The following is a 9,432-nucleotide window of genomic DNA, read 5'->3' as shown; positions in this document are numbered from 1 at the left end:
GATATACCTTAGAACACAAAAATACAATTCAAAAATTCCATCCTCACACCTATATTTATTTCAGCGTTATTTACAAAATCCAGACTTTGGAAACAATCAAGATGCCCTACAACTGGGGCCGGAGAAATAGCATAGAGGTAAGGCATTTGTATTGCATGCAGAAGAATGGTGGTTCGAATCCCAGAATCTCATATGGTCCCTCGAGCCTCCCAGGAGTGATTTCTGAGCATAGAGACAGCAGGAACCTATGAGTGCTACTGGGTGTGGACCCCCACCAAATGCCCTTCAACGATGAATGACTAAAGAAACTGTGGTACATATACACAATGGAATATTATGCTGCCATCAGGAGAGATGAAGTCATGAAATTCTCCTATATGTGAATGTACATGGAATCTATTATGCTGAGTGAAATAAGTGAGAGGGAGAGAGACAAACACAGAATAGTATCACTCATCTATGGGTTTTAAGAAAAATTAATGACATCATTGTAATAATGCCTACAGACAATAGAGATGATGGCCGGAAGATCAGCTCACAATATGAAGCTCATCACAGAGAATGATGAGTGCAGTTAGGGAAATAACTACACTAACAACTATCATGACAATTTTGATGAGTGAGAGAAGTAGAATACCTGTCTCAAATACAGGCAGGGGTTTGGAAGGAGGGAGGTGGGTATTGGTGGTGGTATTGGTATTGGAATGTTGCGTGGTGAAGGGGAGTGTTCTATTTATGACTGAAACCCAAATGCAATTATTCTTGTAATTATGGAGCTTAAATAAAAATTTTATTAAAAACAAAACAAAACAAAACAAAACAAAATAACTACAGGCTCCATACACCTTCATTTTCACACCTCAAGGTCTTTTTATGGTGCCAGGAAACTTTTGCTCAGTTGTAGCCTCTGTAGCTTGGTATTTGCACAGGTTATAGGGTTATAGGGTTATAGGGTTATAGGGTGAAGGCTAGGATAGAGTCTTCCTTTATGGTTCTAGAAGTTCTGTTCCATCACTGTTGTTATAAACAGTCTTCTGTAATTAGTGGTCTTAGTTTTTGCTCATATCCTAGGACAAAGTCTAGGATGGAGACTTTCATTATGGTTCCAGAAGTTTCGCTCAGTCGCAGTTCTCAAAGTCAGACCTCTGAAATTAGAGATCTTGGTTTTTGTACAAATCCTAGGAGAAGCTTAGGCTAGGATCTTTCTTATTGGTTCCACAAAACCTTGTATCTCTTAAACCAAGGGAATTCTCTTTCTAATTTCCCCAATACTTATTTTATCTATGCAAAAAAGAAAATTACAAAACCTTGCCATACCTTTGTTTTTTTTCTTTTTCTTATTTATCTTTTCTTCTCTTTTCTTGTTCTTTTTATTTTTTATATTTTTTCTTTTTATTTTCTTTTGCTTTCATGATTATTATATGATGGTGGGGTTTTTTTTAGTAGCTGGGTGCTTTTTTTTTTTTTTGTAGTTGCTGGTGTTTTTTTTTCTTTCTTTCTTTTTTCCCTTTCTTCTTTTAAATGGATATTTATAACCTCTAGACAGAATCCTCACAGGTGAGTTTTCTTTTGTTTGTTTATTTCTATTTTTCCTTTTTCCCAACGAACCACATAACTGAATCATCTTGTTCTGCCTCATGAATTGAGGGGAAAAAAATGGAGGGTACCAAGACTAAACAGTCTTTTGAGCATTAAGTGGAAATAAAATTGATCAGACTCAAACATCAAACCCAAACGACAACAGAATCGATACCCAGTCTACAACAAGCTATACACAGAGGGTAGTAGTTAAACTAGTAGTCCAGGGGGCAAATGAGAGAGATATAGTATGCATGCTGGGAACAGGGGTGGAGGGAGGACAATGCTGGTGGTGGGAATAGGCCTGATTCATTGTCATTATATATGTTAAATATTACTGTGTAAGATTCATAATTCACTTTGGCCACAATAAAACTTATTTAAAAAAAACAAATAATTAAATCTCACAATTTAAAGTAGTTGAGATGTAAATTTTAGTATCAAGACAATGATGATAAATAATAACAAATAAGAATATATCTATTTGTCATAAATCTGTAAAGAAACTTATATTGCAAACATAAAAAATTCTTGCAACTAAATTTAAAATATCCAATTTTGTTTTGGAGACACATTCTTCTGGGCTCTGCACTCAAGTACCACTCCTGTTGGGTTTTGGGAGACCATGTACAAGGCATGACTATATTATCTGTCTAGCTTTCTTTCTTTCTTTCTTTCTTTCTTTCTTTCTTTCTTTCTTTCTTTCTTTCTTTTTCTTTCTTTCTGTCTTTATTTCTTCTTTCTTTCTTTCTGTCTTTCTTCTTTCTTTCTTTCTTTCTTTCTTTCTTTCTTTCTTTCTTTCTTTCTTTCTTTCTTTCTTTTCTTTCTTTCTTTTCTTTCTTTCTTTCTTTCTTTCTTTCTTTCTTTCTTTCTTTCTTTTTTTTTTTTTTTGTTTTTGGGCCACAACCAGTGATGCTCAGGGGTTACTCCTGGCTATGCACTCAGAATTCGCTCCTGGCTTGTGGGACCACATGGGACGCCAGAGGATCAAAATGCTGTTTGTCCTAGGTCAGTGCGTGAAAGGCAAATGTCCTACCGCTACTCTGGCCTTTCTCTCTAGCTATTTTTTTCTTTTTTAAAATTTTTTAATTATTTTTATTTTTTATTTATTTATTTATTTTGGTTTTTGGGGCCACACCCGTTTGATGCTCAGGGGTTAATCCTGGCTAAGCGCTCAGAAATTGCCCCTGGCTTGGGGGGACCATATGGGATGCCGGGGATCAAAACGTGGTCCTTCCTTGGCTAGAGCTTGCAAGGCAGACACCTTCCCTCTAGCGCCAACTCACCAGCCCCTTATTTTTTTATTTAAACTCCTCCCCCCTTTTTTAAAATTTTTCTCTCTAGCTTTTTAATCCTATTTTTAACATGCAGGGACTTAGTAGTCAAGAAAATATCTATTCTCCAAAGAAATCACTACATATCTGTATGTATATAAAGTTGATAACTATGTAACATATGCTCAGTAATTGTTAGCTCATTCCTCTAGACTGGGTACTAAAAGAAAATAAGTGAATATACATGGAACCCCTTAATTAACAATAGCGCAAACCACAGTGTCTAAAAGGAAAAAAAGATGAGGAAAAGAGAAATGAAATTGAAAGAGAAAGAGAGAGCAAGAGTGATAATGTGTGTGAGAGAGAAGTAAAATATCTTCCCCAGAGGCAGGCAGAGGGAAGGTTGTGAAGAAAAAGGGAAATTTGGCATATTGGGGGTGGGAAATGAGCACTGGTGAAGGGGGGTGTACTGAAAATTAAGCATGAACTATTTTGTAATCACAGTGTTTAAATAAAATAATTAAAATGTGGGGAAAAAAAAATCAATACCACAGTAAGATTCTATTTCACATTCAGAAGAATGACTAAAAACAATTACTGGCAAGAAAATGAAGAGATTTGAATCATCACATATTGACATATTGATGATGGGTCTGGAAAGTGGTACAAACATTTTGGGAAACAATCGACACTACCTCAAGAAGTTAAAGATAATTTACAATATGGCCTTGACACTTTCTTCTATATCTAAAAGAACTGAAGATCTTTTAACATCAGAAGACTATACATGAAATTTTATTAATGAATTATTTATCATTGCAAACATGAAGAAAAACATCAACTATTAACAGGTGAATGAAAGTGTAGTATATCCATATAATAAATAAATAACAGTCAGTCTTGAGAATTATGTAAAGTGATTCTATCTTGGCCCAATGAAATGAGTGACTTCGCATGGAAAATTAATAATTTTATCTTCCAATCGAACTAATCATTAATGTGGGACTATTGAGGCATTCATATATTAATTACAATGATTTTAAAACTAGAAGAAGAAAAATAAATCACAGAAATGAGAAACAAAAGTTTTGTGAATATATCTATACATATCAAAACAGAATACTCTTTTTTTGTTTGTTTGTTTTTTTGGGCCACACCCATTTGATGTTCAGGGGTTACTCCTGGCTAAGCGCTCAGAAATTGCCCCTGGCTTGGGGGGACCATATGGGACGCCGGGGGATCGAACCGCAGTCCTTCCTTGGCTAGAGCTTGCAAGGCAGACACCTTACCTCTAGCACCACCTCGCCAGCCCCAAAACAGAATACTCTTAGTACTTCCATCCTTTACTGACTATCTCAGTGGGGGTCAATGAATTACTTTCATTTCCTAGGAGAAAACATATCATCTTATATAAGTATTCTAGAAGGTATTGAGTTATAGTTTTTAGATATATCATTTTCAAAAGGTCTATTATTTCTGAATATAAGTTAACACATCTGAATCTCTTAGGAGTCATCTCACTTTCTCTAATAGGTCCTTTATATAATGAATTTTGTGATCCATTATAAGCTGTGTTAGTAGTAATACAACAATTTAAAAAATAAATATTTCATTGAGTCCAAAGATGATGCTTTACAAATTAGGCAGTCAGGACAATTTTATATGTAAAATAAGTGAACACATTCATTAGTCAGCATGTTTACTTCCTCTTCCATGTAGAAAGGAGTCAATGTAATAAGTCCATTCGAACTGTGACTGGGCTACACTGACACAGTGTTATAAATTGCTGAGTGGTCAAATCCAACAGTAAATTACTTTTTTCTCTTGATGATGGTGAAGAGATGAGTAAATTACACTTTCCCAGTGTGTGTCTACATTCCTAGATTATTATTGAAAGTAATGCTTTTCACAGTCTCATGAGCATTGAATGGAAATAAAAAAAATGACCAGACTTAAATACCCAAACCAAAGTCAACAACAATAGAATCAAGAGATCCAAACTACAGGATGCTGAGGTTGGAGTTATGGGATGCATGCTGGGAATGGTGCTGGAAGGAGGTCAACACTAGTGGTTGCCCTAGTTCACTGTCACTATGTACTTTAAATATAAATGTGAAAGAATTGTAATTCAAAAATAAATAAAATTAAAAAAATTTCTTTAAAAGTATTTGTTTTTCAACCCAACTATTATAGAAAACAACCACTTTTCTTATTTTCTCAGCGTTTCTTGTACCAGTAAAGAGTAGACTAGCATTCCCGGTTTCTAACATGAAAGGAATTTATTTTTTTTATTGGATATTTGTTTTTAATGATAATTTTTTGATTTAACCTCTGTGGTTACAAAAAATCTTCATAGTTGTGATTATTATGGAAAAACTTCACCCTTCATCAGTGTAAATTCTTCCCTTTTCCTCCAACCCCTGCCAGTCTTTCAGACAGGCATTCAATTACTTTCTCTCACTATTATTGTTACGATAATGTGTTAATGCAGTTATTTCTTTAACTGCACTGACCACTCTTTGTTGTGAGCTTCATATTATGAGCTGGTCCTTCTGATCCACATCTACTGTCTTTGGGTATTATCACCATAAAGTCTTTCATTTTTCTTAAATCCCACAGATGAGTGAGACTATTCTGTTTCTCTCACTCACTCACTCACTCACTCACTCACTCACTCACTCACTCACTCACTCACTCACTCTCTCTCTCTCTGACTCATTTCACTCAGCATGGTAGTCTCCATGTACATCAATGTATAGGCAAATTTCGTAACTTTATTTTTCCTAACAGCTGAGTAGTATTCCATTGCTTAGATGTACCACATTTTTTTTTTACTATTCATCTATTGTTGGGCATCTAGAAAATATAGGCAAAACTTCATGATATTGAAACTAAAGGCTTCTTCAAGGAGAAAACACCACTCTCCAAACAAGTGGGAGCAAAGATAAATAAATGGGACTACATTAAACTGAGAAGCTTCTGCACTTCAAAGGAAACAGAGACGAGGATACAAAGGTCACACAGAGAATGAAAGAAACTATTCACCCAATATCCATCAGATAAGGGGCTAATAAATAGGATATACAAGGTACTTACAGAAATTAACAAAACAAATTATCTAACCCCATCAAAAAATGTGGAAATGTGGAGAAGAAATTGATATTTCCTCAAAAAAAATATAGATGGCCAAGAGGCACATGAAAAATGTTACACATCCAGGCCAGAGAGGTGGCGCTAGAAGTAATGTAAGGTAGAAGTAAGGCGCTAGAAGCAAGCTCTAGCCAAAGAAGGACCGCGGTTCGATCCCTGGTGTCTCATATGGTCCCCCCAAGCCAGGGGCAATTTCTGAGCGCTTAGCCAGGAGTAACCTCTGAGCATCAAATGGGGGTGGCCCAAAAAAACAAACAAAAAAAAAGTTACATATCACTAATAATTAAAGATATACAAATCAAAACAATAAGATGTCATCTCATGCCATAAAGACTGGCACACATCACAAAGAATAAGAGTAACCAGGGTTGGCATGTATGTGAAGAGAAAGAACTCTCATCCACTGCTGGTGGGAATACTGTCTAATCCAACCTTTCTGGAAAAAGATATGGATATTTCTCAAAAAAGTTAAAATTGAGTTCCATTTTCTCTAGCAATATCACTCCTAAAGTAATACCCTAGGAACACATAAACAGAATGCAGAAATGCCCTGTGCACTCTTATGTTCATTGCAGCGCTATTTATGAAAGGAATTTAGTAGAGGCTTCAAAGTGCTCATAGAATGGTTGGAAAGTCTGAAGAAAATATATGCAATTACTTCTCAATATCCAAAAAGATATTGCCAGGCACAAGAATGCTTACTAGTACTCCTATAAAAAAATCCAGATTTCTTTGTTAAGAACAATTCTTATATAAGCATTGAGATAATAGACACAATTGACCTTTGAACCCTGCCCAATGCTGTTTAATTTGTGAAGTCCAAGGCATTTTCAAAATTGAAAATGCAAAAGTCTGGTAATGTTTTAATTTCTTTAGGAATAGCAGAGGATTTAGGAATGATAAATATATATATTCATCTTTTATATATAAAGCTATATACATATATAGTTTCTATATTCAGAGGGAACAAAGTATATATATTCAACTTTTATAAAGTTATATATAGCCTTGTATATAAAAGATGATATATAAATTATATAAATAGTTTTATATATAAAAGATGAATGATATATATATATAGCTTTATATATAAAGCAATTTTTCCCATCTGCTAGATAGGATGATTGATCAACTTATTGATTGATTCATTCCATAACCATTTTCAGTATCTGTCAGTTACTTAATCTTACTATATTTAGTCTACAATTATTTTTATTGGTGGAAGGACATTTGTTTACATTTATGACACTACAACATTTCTCATTTAAATAGAAAATCAACTGAAATTTTATTTTCCTGAATTAGTGTGAGCTCACTGTCATTTAGTTCTTCTCTCTCTAGATAGTAAATATGTATAAAGATACTCTCTAATACGATTTTTTTCATGATACAGAATCTATTGACAATTTTAACTTAGGCTTGTATTCATTTACAGATATATTGAAAGAAGAAAGATTTATCCAGCTGGAAGTTCTGTACATAAACACATTCTCCTCTCTTAATTTCTCAGTTGTTCTCATATTTATACTTTGATTTGTTCAGCTGAGGGTTGGTAAATGCAAATTTAGATCAGAAGTACAGAAATCATATGTCCTGAGAGAAGAAAAGGCTATTAGAAGCACAGAAGTTTGCAGCAGAAGAGGTGACAACCGTCAAACATAGAAAACTACTAAGACCTATCTATAACTTCTCTTGGCATAACTGTCACTTTATTATAAAAAGTCATGCCTAGGTTAAGAGATAAAATATAATATTCTTAGTTAAAATTTTTAATTTTAAATAAATGCAAATCTATTTAATTTAATTATGCAAAAATGCATGGAATGATGCAATTGTATTTTTTGTTCATATTAAATAAAAGTGCCCTGTATGTTTGTTTACTACATCTGTCAAATAAGCTATCACATATCTAGTGGAATTCTCCATGAACTTTTTTTTGTGTGTGTGTGAGTGTGTGTGATTTTGGGTCACACCCTCTGACACTCGGGAGTTACTCCTGGCTCTGTGCTCAGCAATTGCTCCTGGCAGGCTCAGGGAACCATATGGGATGCTGGGATTCAAAACACCATCCATCCTGGATAGGCTACATGCAAGGCAAATGTCCTACCACTCTGCTATCTCTCCGTCCCCTCCCCATAAACTTTTGAGAATTCAAAATAGCTAGTGTCAGAGTTGACATTCATGACTCAAAGTAAAAATTGTAAAATGAGGGCAGCAACTCAGGAAAGAAACCAAAATGTACATCTTAGCTTCTACATTTCATTGTTTGGCCTTGGATAAGATACTAGAGCTTTCTGTGCTTTAGTTTATTTACTTTTAGTTTACTTACCTATATTGATCTAATAAATATCCCACCTTCTAGTGTCAATAGGAGTATTGAAGGTGATAGTTTCAGTTAAGCGTTTATAAAACTGCCTGGTAGATAATAAACATTCTGTAAATATTAACCATTCTTCTTTCAGTTATGAAAATAATAAAATGTCAGTGCCCACATAAACAACAGTTTGCTCTTTTAAATAAAAAATTTATTTATCTCCTAATAAACTAAGATTTTATTTATCTCCTAAAACAGTAAAAATGATCCCAAATTTAAACTTCCCTTCTCCCTCATAAACTTTTTTCTTGACACTAATGGTCATGCTTTCATTTAAAATGGGTGTCAGTGTTCTACTAGTTCATCCTCTGATTGCTTTCTGAGAGTATAAACCACTTTCAGAGAGGGAAATTTTGACCTACCCTTTGGTGCCTTGTCATTTCATCTGCATTAAATCTAGCAGAAATAAGTTGCTATTTCTGACAATGGAAATGATAACCCTTCTCTGGTCCTTTAACTGATGCAGATTAGTGTCTATTTTTATATTCCTTTGGTCATTTCAGGAGAAATCTAACAGGATGGAAATTAGACCCCTGGACTCAAGTCATCAGCTTTATTGGTATTCTAGTATTCCTGAGCAGAAGCAGAACCTTCATTTCATTTTAATCACTTGACTATTTTGATACTTAATAATTAGTATTAATTTAAAATTCAGAGAGACACTAGTGGGAAAAAAAAGATCTTATAACATGGACTTCATTGACAGGTTTACCTCGATACTGTTTATAAATTTTAGCTGAGACCTTCTTGCTATTTCTTTATATGTTAATATATGAAATTCCCTCTTACTGCAGTTAATGTAACACAGATCTAATCCTTTTGCAATGATTTTAGTCTAGGATTCTTTCCAGTCCTCTGGAGTTATTTATATGCAATTTTCAAACAGAGATGATCTTTCCTATATGCACTAATAATATTTACATTTTTAAATGGAACACAGACTCAAAGTTGAGGTAAGAGGTTATGCGGTCAAAGAAACATAGAGATTAGATCTTAACCATAGCAGACTGTTAATATTGAAAATAGCAACATCATATTTTTGCAAATTTCATGCTC

Source organism: Suncus etruscus, chromosome 1, assembly GCF_024139225.1.
Source record: "Suncus etruscus isolate mSunEtr1 chromosome 1, mSunEtr1.pri.cur, whole genome shotgun sequence".
Lineage (NCBI taxonomy): Eukaryota > Metazoa > Chordata > Mammalia > Eulipotyphla > Soricidae > Suncus > Suncus etruscus.
The sequence above is the reverse complement of the archived record's forward strand: the minus strand, read 5'-3'. Positions refer to the sequence as shown.